This window comes from Oratosquilla oratoria, chromosome 40, assembly GCF_046742065.1.
Source record: "Oratosquilla oratoria isolate Oo_2021 chromosome 40, ASM4674206v1, whole genome shotgun sequence".
Lineage (NCBI taxonomy): Eukaryota > Metazoa > Arthropoda > Malacostraca > Stomatopoda > Squillidae > Oratosquilla > Oratosquilla oratoria.
Window position 1 is genome coordinate 25,873,536 of NC_134816.1, and position 18,194 is coordinate 25,891,729.

General features: G+C 41.8%; 1 protein-coding gene across 2 annotated transcripts in view; it reads right to left on the bottom strand.

The window, feature by feature from the left end:
* The window catches only part of IKKepsilon (I-kappaB kinase epsilon), a 40,112-nt gene extending 35,058 nt beyond the window's left edge, over nucleotides 1–5,054 (bottom strand). For both annotated transcript variants that reach the window (XM_076177353.1, XM_076177352.1), the window contains exon 1: nucleotides 4,860–5,054. The gene's annotated coding sequence lies outside the window, so the exon portion shown is untranslated. The remainder of the gene's footprint in view (nucleotides 1–4,859) is intronic.
* Nucleotides 5,055–18,194: the final 13,140 nt, after the last annotated feature.

Here is an 18,194-nt window from a genome sequence, read left to right on the forward strand (position 1 = left end):
TAAAAGAGGATAGAGTACTGGAGGACTGGAGGAGTGCCTGTATAGTTCTGCTTTACAATGGAAAAGGGGATAAGTGTGAGTGTAGTAGTTTCAGAGGGATCAGTTTGTTGAGTGTAGTTGGGAAGGCTTATGGGAGGGTTTTGACTGAAAGGATAGGGAGAGGAACAGAGGGAGTAATTGATGAAGAACTGTGGGTTTAGAACAAGTAGGGGTTAAGTGGATCAAATTTTTGTGGTAAGGCAAATATGTGAGAAAGGATTAGGAAAAGGTAACGATGTTTTTTGGGCCTTTATGGATTTGGAAAAGGCTTATGTCAGGGTAGACAGGGAGGCACTGCAGATATATGGGATAGGAGGAAAGCTGTTAAGAGCAGTCAAGAGTTTTTACGAGAGTAGTAGAGCATGTGTTAGGGTTAGAAATTAAGGGAGCGAGTGGTTTGAGGTAAAGGTGGGACTTCATCAGGATGTGTTATGTTGCCCTGGCTGTTCCAATTATAAATGGATGGGGTGGTGTGAGAGGTAAATGAAAGGGTAGTGGGTCTGGGATTGGAGATGGTTAAAGAAAATGGAGAAAAATGGGAGATAAGCCAGCTAACCTACCTAACTTGCATTTAGTAATGTGGTACCTATAATTCTAGAGGTCATCTGGGTCATTATTGTTGTCTTTGACCTCCGAATCTATCAACACAATGATGGCATCTCAAGGCGTTGCTGTGACTTTGTTCGCTCGTGTATCACTTTTAGCAAGATTTTGTTTTATTTCCACCAAGAAAAACATGTAATGTTGATGTATTACAATTTACAAAATTAATATTTAATTTTCTAATTCTATATCACATAGGGTCAACTTGGCCCATTACCTACTTGCCACAGCTATTCAACAAAGTTGGCCCAACATGACTAACTCCACTTTTTTTATTTTAGAAGTACAAGGTTAGGTTTGCTTAGATTAGACAAACTTATACTTTAATTTATTTAACCTTCACATCTATCAAAACAAAGATGGTGTCTCAAGCAGTTGATGGGACGTGTTGGTAATGAGCAGAGTTGGCAATGGGCTGAGCTGGCTGGCAAGATGAAACATCACCTGAACTTTTTCAACTAAAATCAGCTGTACACTGAACAGGTGCACTATGATCAGCATACTGTCCAAGTAATAATTTTGTATTCCTATTTAATGTTAAATGTTAATTCACCATCTTATGAAACTAACAATATAACACAGCCATTCCATTAAATCCAGCTTCATTCTTTAGGATTATATTTCTGGAAAGCCAAGTTAACGAAATAATATAAATTTTTAGTTGTGTACACCATCACAATATAGCGACAGAAAATTAATTATTAATTTTGTAAATTATAATACATCAATGTAATGTGTAATTTTCCTAGCAGAAATCAATAACAAAGGAGTTTCTAAAACCAATTTACTAATGAACGAAGTCACAGTGGTTGAATGATACACCATGTTTGTTTTGATAGATGCCGAGGTCGAAGAAATGAAAGGACAATGAATTTGTCTATCCTAACCTAACCTATATTTAGTAATTTTGTACCCCAAATTCTAAAGATCATCCAGGTCATTGTCGTCACGGATGCTGACAGCCTGACTATCATTGTACCTTGGGCAATTAACAGACGACAGCAGAACCCCGTGTTCTCTCATGAAGTACAAGGAAACCCTATTGTCTTTGTAACAGCACTTACAAAAATCACCTGTAGTTGGAGAATACCTGGTCCACAATATGAAAGCCATTGTATAACTGACAGTGACTGGACTGGACAGATGACAGCTTGTCATCCATATCATATCCTGACCGGTCTCACTAATTGCCAAACAAACCGATAAAAGCCAAACATACCAACAAAACCCAAACAAGGACGGTTTTTGCTCAAATACACACTTCTATATACATAGGGTTGCATTATTTGAACTATTTTCTTTAAAATGTGTGATTTCCATGTAATATGATCAAGGAGAAGTTACGTTTTTATCCTCTGCAAAATTACCGAACACAGCTACGATTCGTCCAGCCCGCCGCCTATGATCACTGGTGGTATGGATCAAACTACACTCTTTTAAGTGTCTTACTGTTGTGTTATTAGTGTAATAGACTGCATATAGTTGAATTATTTTAAATATTTTCTTTAAAATGTGTGATTTTCATGTAATTTGACCAAAGAGAAGTTATGTTTTAGCCTCTGCAGTATGACGTAACACATTTTAAAGAAAATAGTAGAAATAATTCAACTATATGCAGTCTATTACACTGATATCACAATAGTAAGAAACTTAAAAGAGTGTAGTTTGATCCATACCACCAGTGATCATTGACGGCGGGCTGGGTTGAATAGTACCTGTGTTCAGTAATTTTGCAGAGGATAAAAACATAACTTCTCTTTGATCATATTACATGGAAATCACACATTTTAAAGAAAATAGTTCAAATAATGCAACCATATATATATAGAAGTGTGCATTTGAGCAAAAACCATCCTTGTTTGGGTTTTGTTGGTATGTTCAGCTTTTATCGGTTTTGTTCGGCAATTAGTGAGACCCATCCTATCAGCTTTGTTTGTTGTTGTTGTTGTTGTCGTTCCCTAGACTGTCTGTCCGAGCAGTCCCGTCTCCCCAAGGAAGGCCACAGCCGAGACTGGGTTTTCCCACAAATCCTTTATAGAGTGTATGTTGTGTTGTTTGCGTGCATGATTGTGTATAATGCAGTCTTCCATTATGTGTTGTATGGTATGGGGTGAAGTGTTACATCCTGGGCAGCTGTTCACAACACGGTCGTCCAGCCTCCTCTGGTAGCTTAGAAGTGCTGGGTGGTGACCGCATCGCAGTCTGGCCAAGTGGACTCTGTCCTTACGTGGGAGAGAGGATTCAGAAGGGTGGATATCAGGGGGTCTGGCATGCAGCAGTGTGTTGTCTTTCAGTGTGTTAATGGAGCGGTGAGTGATATGATTATGAATATGTTTCCGGAGGCTGGTATTTGGTGGTTGTGGAGGAAGAGAAGAGAGTATCTTTGTGTAATAAAGGTCTTTGGGTGTAGTTTTAATGTTTCTTGGTGTGTGTGGGTGTTCTGCTATGTAGTGTAACGGGTGTGATGTGTTTGTGGTGGCTGCAGCAAGTGTTTGTGTGCCTCTCATGTCGAGGTGTTCCTTGACTTTGAGGACTTTTGTTTCATGGTGTAAATGGTCTGTAGGTGATGTATTTGTGCAGCCTGTAATTGTTTTTAGGGCTTTGTTTTGTATGATTTGAAGGGTGTTGTGGTGTGTCTCACTGAGATTAGGAGCCCATGCAGGACTCGCATAATTCATCACTGAGCGTATACATTGTTTGTATATTGTTATATTAGTTTCTTTGTTTTGTCCAAATGTTGTTCCAGTGATTGACTTAAGTGCGTTAAGTCTAGGTGTGCATTTGTTTTTTATGTTTGTGAGGTGTTGTTTGAAAGACATGGATGTATCGTATGTTACACCAAGAATTTTCGGTGTGTTTGTGTGTGGTATTAGAGTGTTGTTGATGTAGAGATGAGGTATGTATTTGTGTTCTTTTGTCCAGTTGGTGAGAAGTGTTGCTGTAGATTTGGTTGGAGCTATTTTGAGTCTGTTTGTGATGAACCATGTGTTGAGTGTGTCAAGGTAAGGCTGGATTATTTCTGCAGCTTTGTCTGTGTTACGATGTGTGCATGTGATTGTTATGTCGTCTGCGTAAGAAGAGATTTGTATTTCTGAGGTGTCTGGCGTGGGTAAGTCATGCATGTATAGATTAAATAATGTGGGGGATAGAACTGAGCCCTGCGGTACTCCGTTCTTAATGTTTCTGATGTGCGATGATTGGCCATTATATGACACATGAGCATTCCTGCCTGCCAGATAATTGGCCAGCCATCTTTTGGTGTTATTGTGCATGTCTGTGTTATATATTTTATTTGTTAGGTTGTGGCGGGGGATAGCATCAAAAGCTTTACTAATGTCCAATGTTATAAGAAGTGTTCTGTGGTGGGGCCTATCTGAATTGATGCCATCAAAAATTCTTTGTGTGAGGTTTGTCAGAAGAGTGTTTGTGGAGTGTAGTGGCCTAAAACCGTGTTGTGAGTCAGCAAGGGGAATATATGGTGTGACAAGTTTAAGTATTAGGCGTTCAATGACTTTAGAGGGGGTGCAGAGAAGTGTGATTGGGCGGTGCGATGATGGGATTGTTGGGTCTTTGTTCGGTTTTGGGATGGTGATTATTTTACCATGCTTCCAGATGTCGGGTATAGTGTTGTGTGAATAGCTTTGTTTGTTAATAGATATGCTTGTAGCAAGGTTTTTTTTTATTTTTTATTTCCACAAAGAAAATCGCATACTACTTTCATGTATTTTACTTTACAAAATTAATATTTAATTTTCTAATGCTAGATTGCATAGGTGTGCACAACTAAAATAATACTCAAAATAAACTGAATCTCTCCACACAATCCAATCAATTTAAATTATCCGAGGCCTGTTGTCTCTTGCAGAAGACTTGTGGCTTCCATAATCCATAATTCCTACATTTATTAAATCACATTAAATACAAGGGTTGATCTTTACATTGAACTTCCTCCGTCTCCGATCAGACTTTAACTTTAAGTCTAACCTTGAAACTTCACTTTTGCCACACAAACCATAACACTATCCTTAATTCTTATCAACCCATTGCATCTTCTCAATAATCCCAATCAACATGCATGAATACGGAGATTAAACCATCACTAGCAAGTACAAACAAACTTTTGACAGCGAGTTAGACTACGACCCCTATACAGTAAGTGCTTGCACATCTTGCAGGCCAATTTTTCCGCATGAAAAGATTAATTTCCATATTCCTACCTATATTTACAGAGCGTATCTTGAGGCCTCAGAATAACACAAATTAACAAGGAGTCACACTTCGATGTATAAGTCTTCAGAGTTATTCAAATCTGAATAATCAAGCATCTTTCTCCCCTTTGCGGAGAAGACAAGAACGTTGCACTAATCTACACTACGTCACTTCACAACACCACCTATTGCCGTAATGTAAACAGTACAAATTCGTAGTTCGGATGTACCTAGCGTTTATTTTGATTTTTTTTTATTACTGTACAAAATAAATTCAACCATGTATGCTTTGCTTTATGCCACTATTCTAAGTGAAAATATACAATTAATATTTTCATGGTATTTACATGGAATAAAGAATTCTGATACTTTTTTATATCGAGTAATAAAACATAAATAGTTTAGTCAGCACAACTTGAACAAAGAAGAGAAATGCACAAATATCTATGACAAGGTCGGAATTCCAACAAAAACAATATTATTCTCAGTTTCTTAATAAGGAAGGTGGTACATGCAACAAGTAATGTTATGATGCAACATCTTTTCAATATTTCAAGATTTTCATCCTGGTTGCCGTATACAAATTCTTCTTCATTAAATTGTTTCACTCTCGGATTGGTTTACCAATATGTGTACAAATTGAATTTCCATACTCCAAAATTATCCGGCGATTGCTTTGCAAGTGATTCACTTCATGGTCATAGACCATGTGCAAAATTCGTGGTCGACAGCTATTACCCACCCCGAGAGGCTAGTTCTGTAGGTGATGCTGTAACCCAACACACACACACAATTCCAAGGCTGGGATATGCATCAGTAGTACCGTCCCCACCCAGACTGAAGAATATAAAGCAAGATCGATAGAATAAAAGGGCAGCATCCAAATTAATCTCCAATCTGACAGATAAACCACACGAGGAAAGACTCAAATTACTGGGTCTGCCAACTTTGAAAGATAGAAAAGAAAGTGGTGATGTCATTACAGTATTCAGGTGGGGATATGTTGCATTAACAGAAGAGATCTCCTGATTAAATATGAGAGGGCTTTAATAGGTCATGGGAGTAAATTAAGAAAGACCACATGTTTAAAAATGTGAAGAAATATTTTCCATATATATGTAGAATAACTTAGGTGATATTGTCCAAGCTCAAGCAATATTATAATATACGAGTTCAAATCTAAATATGAGGATTAGAAATCAAGGATATATATCACGTAGGAACTGTACATGAATTTGAGTCTAGTTATGATAGAAAATTAGACAATGGGAGACTCTACCCAACGAGCGCTGCTCCTTTACTTTATATTACAATTACTAAGTATTTCAGCGGCTTTGACCCATCGTTTTTCGCACATATTTCCAAAATAACCATTCACATCAGCATGATATATTAGCAGACTAATTTACACCCTGCCCTAATTTCTGACGTTATAGTGCATTCACAAGGGTATTTAATTACGGCGTTTACTCTTGATATCAAGTGTGTCGTAGCCAACACCCGTGAAGTAAATCGAACAAGTGAAGTTGTGATGTCATCACAAACTATCTCGCTTATCGCAACCAAGGAGGTGTGGGCGGGTGCTGTGAGAAGGTCCAGATCGTTCGAAGAAGAATACTGGTCATCGGACAGCATACATGAAAGTGTGGAACCCGTCATCATCACCATGGACAGCGATGACGAGGATGAACTGTTTATCCATAGTGGTATGGAATGAAATAAAATGCATGTCCAGTTATTATCATAATTTCCCTATCCATCATATGTATAAACTTGTTATTGAATTCCCTTTCCGGGTGCATAGTATTAAATTATTATTACATGGTTTTTTTTTTTTTAGAGAGAGAGAGAGAGAGAGAGAGAGAGAGAGAGAGAGAGAGAAGGAGGAGGAGGAGGAGAGAGAGGGGGTAAAGGAGGGAAGGGGAGGAGGATGGGATACACGAGGTAGTTTGTGATGACATCACAACTTCACTTGTTCGATTTACTTCACGGTGTGTGTGTATGTGTGTGTTTAATTTGGGAGTTAAGCTCCCACGGGCTTTGGTTTTGAGCCTGTTTGGTGGGTGATTTGACTTATGAGTGTGTGTGGGCCCAAGCCGCCCAACCACACACACTCATACATTCACAAGATGTGCATACGTATATAAAATACGTATGTGTAGCCAAGCCCTTCCTTACTTAATTACTGTATATATTTATTGTATATGTATCTCCTTTAATGTATATGTCACACTTCTTTATTATACATGAGTACTTAATATCAACATATATCTATTGTAAATGTATTGTATAAGTAAGCCTATGTAGTCATTACATTATATAAGTGCCCTATACATAATTATATAACCGAATATATATACGTCATTAGGCGTACGCTAAACGCGTATGCGTCTATGCCAATTGTACACGTCGTAGAATTAAGGAACTAAATATATGTTACCCTTAACCATTTTGCATGCATATTCATCATTATATGTAATTGTTCTCTTGTTGCTGTATATTTCTATGTATATACCTAGATATGTTAGTATGTATTGTTTTGCCCAATCTTTTTCCCGCCTAGCAACAATGTAACAGAAAGTAGGCCACGGGCGCGTCTTAATGCCCAGCTAGGCCCCCCAAGCATTCGCTTTTGACAGATCACTTCCTGTATTACTTGTGTGTAGACCTCCGCAATAAACTCCAAGATACTGCGTGTTTGGCACTTACCACATATGCACATCTCGGTGAATGCACCCTTCCCAACGTGAACTGTGTTCGGTGTTAAGTGGATGGAACATATAATAATTTTGAGAAAAAAGAGGGAGTGATTCAATGTCTGAGTGGTCGTGGTTGGCCACGCCCACCCATACATTACTTCACGGGTGTCGGCTGCGAGACATTTGATGTCAAGAGTAAACGCCGTAAATAAATACACTTGTGAATGCACTATAATGTAAAAAATTAGGGCAGGGTGTGAATTAAGTTGTGCTAATATATTATGCTGATGTGAATAGTTATTTCGGAGATATGAACGAAAAACGATGGGTCAAAGCCGCTGAAATACTTAGGTAAACACGCACACATAAAAACAAAAAAGGAGGAATATTTGGGAGTGTTGATAAAAGACAACCTATCACCTGACGTACAGATACATCAGCAAGATTGAAAGAAAGACATACGGATTACTTCAAAAGATCAAAGTGACGTTTCACTATATGCTTAAAGTCTGAGACGTTTCGGAGGCATTTTATGCCACTGGTTCGTTTTCTTGCATAAACAGGATATTTCTATAATGTTTATTTACAAGCGCGAAGTAAAATAATGTTCTCAGAATGCAAATCTGGGCCTACTTCTCTTACGTCGTCACTTTCCCCGGAATCATCATGATATTCATGGGCGGACATTTTTTGTGCAATTGATTCCTTTTCTTGCAAGATTGTTTAATGATAATGCATGTAGGATATTTCTATCATGTTTATGTATAATCGCGAAGTAAAATAATGTTCTCATAATGCAAATCTGGGCCTACTTCTTTTACGTCGTCACTTTCCCCGGAATCATCATGGGCGTGTAGTATTCTAGTATGAAGGACAATCAAGGAAGGAAATCAAAGCAGTGGTCTTATTCTCTTTATTCACCGAATCTGACGAGAATGTGGCGAGCCTGAGATCTCGATCTGATACTAGGAGAGAGGTCTTGGAGCTATTAGAGTTGATGCTGTTGCGATCGAAGAGTCTGTTCTATGGGCTATGGGCTACCTGTAGAGGACAGCCGACCACCCGCTCGCCCAGGATCGGTTTGTGTTTATTCTCTCGTGGCTAAGTTGAGTAAGTGGTCAGGACTCGAACCTACACTGGTGCAATGCATCGTTCCACTGCGCCACAGAGCAACGGACATATGGGAGGGGAAGAATGTCTGTAAGAAAATTAAAAGACAGCAGTGTATAAAAGAGGGCTATTGCCAATAAGCGCCTTTTGCATGGGCGATTTAATAAGGGGCAATTGATGGGGCTCGGGAGAAACGGACAGGGAACTTGGACGGCGGCGCCGACGCCTGCGATTAGAATCACCAAAAGTTGAGAAAATGGTAGGAGGCGTAGTAGTAAAGGTTGAAAAACGGAAAAAAAAAATTAGTGGGAGGCAAGCTGAAATTAATGAGATGTAGTGGATGAAAACGATAGAAAGGAAGCAAATTTTAGTCGAAGAAAAAGTACAAGTAGATATTTGTGCGTGGGGTGTGGTTATGTTCGTGAGAGGTGTGTGTATGTATCATACGAGAAGTGAGTAGGGTTCACTTTCCGCGTGTGGCATTGCTGATTAACCCCAAGCTAGGCAAAGCACGTTCCTGATTAACCCCAGATAAGGAAAACCACGTTCCTGATTAACCTCAGATGAGGCAAAGCACGTTCCTGATTAACCCCAGGTGAGGCAATGAGCGTTTGGCCTTTAACGAATCAATGGGCGATATCCGAAGCGTAGTCAAGAGAGTGGATCCGATGGCAGTTGGGGGGGGGGGGGCAGGCGGGTGAGTGTTGATTTGTGGATATCTTTTCTTCTGGGCACAACTCTGAAAGCAGAGAATTACGTGACTCGGGAAACGTGTGTATTTGTCAGATGTGTAAACCCGCTCGCCAGCGTCAGCGAAGAGGCCAGGCGTGTGCCGGACCGGTCGACAGCAGAGGAGACTAAAGGACATGATAAAATCTCCTCCCCCACGACCGGCCGGCGAAGAATTATGGGCGTTGGCTGAGAGAGCTCGAGTGAAGTGCGACGCCCGACCTCTGGTGAGCCAACGAGTGTAGATTTGTGTGGGCGGGTCTCTTTTCCTTCCATGCACAATTCTGAAAGCAGAGAATTACGCGACTCGGAAAACATGTGTATTTGTCTAAGGCAGCGTTTCCCAAACCTTTCCGACCGTAGCACCCCCTGTTGTCATGTCTAAGCAGTCCAGCACCCCTATCTTTTTATTAGAAGGATAAAAGAAAGTGAAGTGTACAGCTTGATGATTTATTTTCTTGATTCCTTAGAACTGAAACAAATTGACAATATTGTTTGTAGAAGAAATAAGAACACAACAGAAAAATAAAATAAAATGGGAAAAGTCAAATATGTACAACTGGGTAATCAATGATACATGTATCAATGTGATTTCTGTGTGCATCACTTCCCAGCACCCACTATAATTGATTTCAGCACCTCAGGTTGGGAAACGCTGGTCTAAGGTGTAGGTCTGCTTGCCAGCGTCAACGAAGAGGTCAGGCGTATGCCGGACCGGTCAGCAGCATAGGAAAATATCTTCGCCGCGACGGGCCGGCGAAGATTGATGGGCGCTGTTGAGAGAACTGGAGCGAAGAGCGACGTCTGACCTAAGCTGGGTCGCTAGTCTGTCCTTCGTTGGCAAGAGGCAATCTTTTAAATCCTGGTAGCGACTCACAGTCAGGTCTCGGTTTCTGACTAGTCTTCTGATTGGCCGCCTTCCCTTTGGCTATGGGCCAATTGCGAGCCCTAGTGAGTGCAAGCGGCTTCCGCTCGCGTTGGTGCTTAAACCACTGCTAGCGCCCTCTGAGGGAAACTGTGGCTGACAACAGGTACAGTCTCCCCTGGCCCCCAGTTTAGCCCAAACAACAGGTGGAGCTGTTGGCGCAGCAACTTGCGGACCGCTCCTTTTCTGCCAAACTCCCTTTACCTGTCAGGCAGGAACAGCACCTACCCCGACAGTGTAGAGAAGATGTGGTCAACGCTGGCATGGCCACGGCTGCCCCAACGGAGTGTCCCTTTACACTTGAGGAATTTCGACGGGTCCGCAAAACGAGCACGGATACTGCCCCGGACAGTGACAGGATACCTTACTCTTTCCTGTGGTAACTGGGGCCATCTGTACAGCTAGCAGCACTGGCTCTCATCAATGCCTCATGGAGGGCTGGGCGACTCCCTTTGGAGTGGAAAAAGGCGGATTCCGTGCCGATCCCCAAGCCCAGGGACCCACACAGCTACAGGCCTGCATTCCTCACGTCCTGCCTTGGCAAGACCGCTGAGCGGATGGTCGTCAATCGTTTCCTGTGGTGGACGGAATCCTTCCATCATAGTATGTATGGTTTTATAAAAGGAGTGGCAGCAACTGACTGTGTGGCAACCCTTCTTGGATTGGTCGGTAGCCTGCAATTGTGGTGTTCCTGGGTCTGGAAAAAGCATTCGAGGGTGCAAGGGCTCCTGCTATTTTTGCATCCTTGTTTGCTAAGGGGATTCAAGGTAAAATCTTGATCTGGATGGCAGACTACCTCAAGGACAGAGTAGCGAGATGCGCTTCCAGGGACACCTACCCTCATACCACAGGATGGAAAATGGGGCATTCTTAGTCCTACCCTCTTCAACGTGCTCGTGGAGAACCTGACTATTTGATTTAGGAGAGGATGCTCGATTCCTCTGTATGTGAACAATATCGTGTTGGTGATCATTGGTAGCGGCTGCCTCCTTCGTAGGGCCCAGAGGGCACTCAGTCGCCTCTTCCAGGAATGTGGAAGGCTGGGACTAAAGATCTCGACGGCCAAGGCCAAAGCAATGAGTCAGAGGACGCGGAAGCAACGCCCCCATCTTACTCCTCAGGGCGACACCCTCCCCTGGGTATCCACTTAACCTGGTCATCTGGACCGATACCAAGCTTTCCTTCGCTCCGGAGGTCAGGTACCTCTGTGAGGCCAGGAAAACGAAATCAAATCTCCTCATAGCTATGACGAAATCCCGGTTAGGTGCTGGGCTTAAGGTCCTCCGGATGTACTATATGCAAGCGGTACGTTCGGTGGCGGACAATGACGATATGGCTCTCATCTACCCCGGCTCAGTTCGTTGGACAAGCTTGAAGTCCTCCAAAACCAGGCTCCCCGCACTGTCACTGCGGCTCCTCCATGGGTCAACGTGTTAATCTTAGACAGAAGGCGGGGTTACCTCTCTTCGTCTACAGGCTGAGAGGCTTTCTTCTTGTCTTCTCGTTCGATTTTTGAGCGGCACAAGGGAGAGTGATGTGAAGACCTCCCTCCTGAGTTCTCTAGAAGCCGAGGGAGACATCACCGGTCACTCCAGGAGGGCCGCACTTTTGAACTCGGGGAATTGGTTTGGCGACATGCTCTAGACGGCCCTCATCCAGATCATGCCCCCCTCCCCCCGCCAGCTTTCAACTTGTCCACCTCAACAGAAGGAAGGGTGACTGCGACCCGCAACAGTTACGACGCATGGTCCTTGAGGTCATAAAATCTACCTTCCCCTAACCAGCTTATCGTACTACACGGATGGCTCTGTGACCGTGCTATGAAGAGTGGTGGAAGCTCTATTCTTCTGACAGAGCTTGCTGCCATCTCCAAGGCCCTGGACCAGACACTCTCTGCTGGGCAAGGGGCAATCATGATCCACACAGACTCGAGGGGTGCTATTGACATCATTCGGTCTTCGATGGCAATGGATGAAGTCTACTTAATGGCAGCAATCCAGCACTCACTACATGAGTTGGACCAACATGAAAGGTCTACAACATTTCATTGGATCCCCAATCACATCGGGATTCCAGGGAACACTATTGCAGATGAGGCTGCCAGGGCAGCGACGAAGTTCACCATAATCACACTGCTGTTGGCACCCACAATTACACAGATATAGGGCGTAACCAAAAGGCCAAGGCCAACCACAGCAGCAAACTTCACACGTTGGAATAAGCCCTGTGGTACTACCTCGTCACCGGGTAAGAGGCAGTCCACTTGCCTCTGCGTACAAGGGCGGAATCTACCGTCCATAGGATCTGCCTTGGATATCACTCTGGGTGGCAAGTGCTACACATGGGAAGAGACAATCAGGAACGTTGCAAACTCTGTGGGGTCGAGGTGCAACAGCCCCTCCACTGCTACCTGCTAGAGTGTAGAGCCACGATCATCCTTTGCCTAGGACTCAGCTCGCTACTCACCACAGCACCTCACAATCTCTCCTTCCAAGCCAACCCTCAGCTTCTTGGGGGCACACCCTGCCCCAGGCGCTGCCTGCGGTTGAGGGGTACCCTACCCCACTTCCCCTGCGATCAGGGTGCCACCACTAATAACATTGTCATCGTGTGGACAACAAACCGTGTAAAGGAACTGTTCCAGACCACCTGCAAGGTTGAAGTCCAAGTGGGTACTAGCCCTTCAAACCAGGAAAAAAAAAAAAAAAAAAAGTACCAGTTCACAGTGCAGAGATACTGAATTTTTATCAATTCCCTGGCAAGGTTTAATTTTGGATCATTGAGTGTGTGCTTGCATCCTTCTGTTTGGTGCTATAAACAGTCCAAATTTTCTTCCCACAGATCTGCGGGAGGGTACTAGGACCATTACCAGCCACTGTGGGTTTCTATTCAAACCCGAGGGAGCAACTATTATTATCATATAGGATATGTTGTCTGGGCAAAAGACTATTGTTTTGTAGCTGGAACAAGTGCAGTATTCTGCCTATGGAAAGAGCTGATTATAGTCTTGGGAGGAGTAAGACATAAAATCTGGTGTTGGGTGCGAGTTGAAGGTGGTCGTTTAGGAGGATGTGAATTTGGGTCCATAGTTTGCATCACTAGAGGTTAATGACTGTTCCTGCCACTTGACAACAGGGTCATAAGATGAGATGACCAATGATCTGGAGGATGGAGGGAGGCTGTAAAGATGATTTGTAAGATTTTTTCAACTCCAAATTCTAGAAATGTGAGTTCGGAAAGTCATTGTTGATATGTAAGTTTGCCAAGAAGATTGTCATGTTTGATATATCACTTGGTAGGCATGTGCTTTTGCCTTTTAAAGAAAGGAATCTTGTAGGATTAGGTATCTTTGAAGGTGGCAAGAAAACTCTTTTCTTTGCCTTATGAGCTGTGACACAATCTACATTCCATCAGGGAACTGAGCATTGAGATGTGGATGCTAAATTTATTAAGACTGAGAGCAATGCTGTTGATATTAATCTGTAAGACTGGTTCATGTTTTGTCCAATGCTGAGGTCCCCTTTTATTTTTGAGATGCATGATGTTGACTGAGAGGTTTTCTAGACTGTACATAAGAGGAGCCATCAGGAATGTAGGTGGTGAGGAGTAGAAAATGGTTATTATGGTTTAGGTCTGGTGTTACAGACCACCCAAAAGTCAAGACGGCCAGGTGTGCATACAGGTGTACGTAAGTATGGTATTCATCTTTGCCTATTTCGCTGAACTTATTTTTAGCACCTCTCTGATTCCCTTCTCTTCTTTCTCCACTTATAATCTCCCACAAGATAATGGTCAGACATTCTACCCTATACACATTCATATCCAGAATTCTGATGATCTTCCTCTTGGACACCACTATGTAATCCAGCCCTCTTGACTATTCTTCTTCAACCACACTAGTCCATGTGTCACAATTTTGAAATTGTGACACCCGGCTCGCTGTCCCCCCTTCCCATTTTCTCGTCTGTTTTCTCACCGTTTCAGCCCTTCGTTCCCTATACTCGGGGGAATTACCAGAGTCCTTAAGACTTCTAGTAGCTACATCCTGTCCTTTCTCCTCCTCGTTATCCTCTTCATCTGTCATGTCATTTTTGACAATCAATTTCAGTGCCTTAACGAAGGGAGAGACTTCTAATTATCTAGAAACACCCCCCCCCTTTTTTGATTTGTGTTCTCAGAGCCATGCTCAACGGTTTTCGCGCCCACACAAAGCGCCCAAACACCCCCCTCCCCTGCGCGCTGCCACATATTTGTTTAAGCTAGGCAATTAGAATAATTAGGATTGTGTCTAACCCGCTCGTGAACAGTGTCTACCTCAAGGAACAATTGCAACTGTGTCACCTCCCACATGAACATTATTCGTAGTACCCTTCACAACTAGGGACGGAGACGTAGAACTATTGGCAACGTCGGAAGCCGGCTAGCGGACATCGTGACCTGACCTGCCGCAGGACACAGGCAGTCTAAGCATCGAGTTCATCAAAGGAGGTCAGACCGCTCGATCTCGGAAGACCAAGCGTGTCCTTTCCTCCCTCATGTGACTGTTGTGGATTTACATCCTCGTGAGCAAATCGAGTGTCGATTATTTGGGTATAAACCCCTCAAGCAAAAACTCTGAGTGTAGTGCGATTGACCGGGAATACGTCGATGCAGTGACTTACAACCCCCTTCACAGCGCCCGCCCAGGCCGTCCACCCCCGCCCCCACCAAAACGAAGCGGCGCCGATCAGAGCTCAGCAGGAGACCATGCTAATTGAAGACGTCTCCACAAGCAAGACACTTATTAAGTACTAATTCTTTAACAATTTCTTAAGCTAGGAACGCGCGCAGGGAATAGATAGGATGTATATTTCTAGTGTTTAATTATTTAAATTCATTAAAACTCACAATAGGAGTTCTGGGTTTCATTAGCCTAGGACGGTTCACTTAATGAGTTGTCCCATCATACCCCTCCCCCCTCTTTGATTTACTCACGCTTGCCTTGGAGGGAAGGCGAGTGGTCCCGAGATGTGATACAAATCGCCTAGACTTCGGTTCCCCAACTGCAGCTATCTTCCCCCTCCCTTCATCAATCACTTAAGGTGCGTGTTACCCACACCACCTCATCTACCACCTTCTTCCACTGTCCAGGAATTTGCATCACCATGCATACTTTTGTGTTTCTTCTTAAATAGCCTACAGTAGTCATCATTTCTCTTTGAATACATCTCTAACAATTTCTCTCCTATTATATTCCTTCTAGACACACCATACCTCCCGATCACTCTGTGACTCACTTCCTATTCCAGTGTTTAGATTTCCAAACACCACTATATTTACATTTCTTTCAAAACTATTGACACTTTCATTCAAATTATTCCAAAATTCTTCTCTTTTCTTATCACCAGGGTCATATACACTTAAGTACTAAATTCTCACAACCTATTCTCGTTTTATCCCTCATTATTCTTGATGACACTTCTTTCCATTTAACCACATACTCACACATGTTATCACTTAATTAACAACAAAGCCACCATTTCCCCCCTTCTCTTCTCCCCACTCCTAACACCCTACTTACCACGCACATATATGTCGGTCGGACGCAGTCGGAGCAACACGTATTTTCGGAGCGCTGGCTTGCGAGCGAAAATATAAACAAGAAACGATCAGCGTCGGCCTTGTTGTTTATACGCGGAGTGGTAAGCTGTGCAGTCGTGGTGAAACAATGTAGGTCGAATTTGTATCTCCGTTACTTTCTTTTTTCATTTTTTTTATATTATTCTTAAAAATGGAACCCCCTAAATCCAAGGACGCAACCAAAAGAAGCCTGGAAGAAACGAAAATCGAAACTCCACTAGGAGTAGTGAGAAAAAAATCATGCTTCGCTTCAACACCAAGAGAATACCAAAGATTAGACGTAAGTAGATTTTCTGGGTTTGAAAGGGAAGCAAATGGATTATTAAGAATAGAGATGGATAGAGAACCCAGATACAGGAACATAATGAGGAGTAGAGATCTTAGTGATATCGTAGACGAACTATTAGAACTTAAAAGCGAATATAAAATAATGTACCAGGAAGTATCAAACCTAAGGAAAGCCAACGAGGAAAACAATAGGGAGATAGACGAGTTGAAAAAGGAATAACAGCTTATGGGGACCTTCTCATCGGTGGGGGGGTAATTTTGGGTCCAGAACTCGATTTTGGGATTTATATGAAAATGAGTCAATAATCTTACTATGTTGCCAGACTTAAAAGATTTCACCTCTACAAGCATTATAAATGGTGAAAAACACCCTTTTTCACATGTAGGTATGGGTAAAAAATCTCCTACACGTGGATGACAGTTTACTTTCTACAAACAATGTGTTTTTTCCTACATGGAATTTTTATGATAAAGATTCAGTTCCTCAAGGCAGTGATTATGATATCTCAGAATTAATTGCTGGAAATAGTAAAGGAGAAAACTACAATGAATGTGATCTTCATCTCTGCCTTTCCTCTGATGAGGAAATGGAGAAGAGTAGGGAAGAAAATGTGTTTGTTGAAACTATAAATGATTCAAGTGTAAGCATGGTAACTAAAATGCCCGCAGCACTAGTCAGAAGACATTTGTTAGAAGAAATTTCTGAAAAAAATAAAAGAGGACAAAGAGAAGGAGGATGAGGAGGGGGAGACGGAGCCTGAGAAAATAGAAGTGATGCATACCATACCAGACACTATATTACACCAAATGGTAGCTGCTATTGGCAAATGCAATATATGTGGTGGTGGTCTGTAAATTTGCCTAAAGAATGACAGTAATATGTACAGTTTGTGGACACTTGGTATTTGAAAAAAATCCTCAGAAAACTAAAGTAGAAAGTACAATGAATACAATTATTTTTACGTAACCAACTTACAATATTTATAATATTCTTAGGTAAACCAGTTCATCTGAAGGAAAAGCAAAGGCTTAGATCAAGCCATAGGAGCTCAAAAAAGAAGAGAAAAAGATATGAAGTAACAAAATATCCTAGATACGAAGCTGGGGCTTTCTAAAGATTCAGTTTAGAACCTGGCGACAAAGAATGAGTTGGTCACTCATGATACCCCCCCCTTTGAGGGGCTAATATTGCTCCAAAATGCAAGGGGACTAGGAGCCATAAAAGAATCTATCAGGAAATCACAAAAGTAATAACTGAAAATGACTTTCAAGTTGCTATTTTAAAAAAATGTCTTTGCAAACTTTAACTCACGTTTTCTCAAATAAACAAAAAGGAAGTAAATCTTAGATAAATTCTGCTTAAATCTATCTGTGCACTTTTTTGATAAAGTCAAAATTTTAATTTTACCAAATATTTTATTTAGGGTATAGTGATTTTTTTTTTCTGATTTTTCACATCTCTGTTTTTACTTGGTCTAAATGTAAAGTTATTTACATTTTTGGAAATTTGGCACAGACAATTCAAAAGAGCATAACTTGAGAAATAAATTCATGTCTGGTTTTTTAAATTTGATTGAAAAATATGAGAGCCTTAGATTTTCAAAATCGGACAATTTTCCGGCCCTCGGAAAATATAGAAAAAAAAAAAAAAAAAAAAAAAAAAAATAATTGACCAAATATTATGAAAATTGGTGTGTAATCGTTTCTAATGTTCTTGTCTTCTATAACTGGTACAAAAATTAATAGAGGTAGCAGAAAAAAAAAAAAAAAGGTCTCAAATGATAAGGTCCCCTTAAGGGTGATAATGAGAGGTTGAAAAGTGAGGATAATAGTAGGAATGAGGCTCTGAAACGAGAAATTAAAGAAGTGACCGAAAAGGTGGAAGAAAAAATTAAGGAGAATGACCTACAGGAAATAAAAAAACAGTGGAAAATTGAGCAGGAGAGTCAGGAAATATTTATAAAGAAAATAATG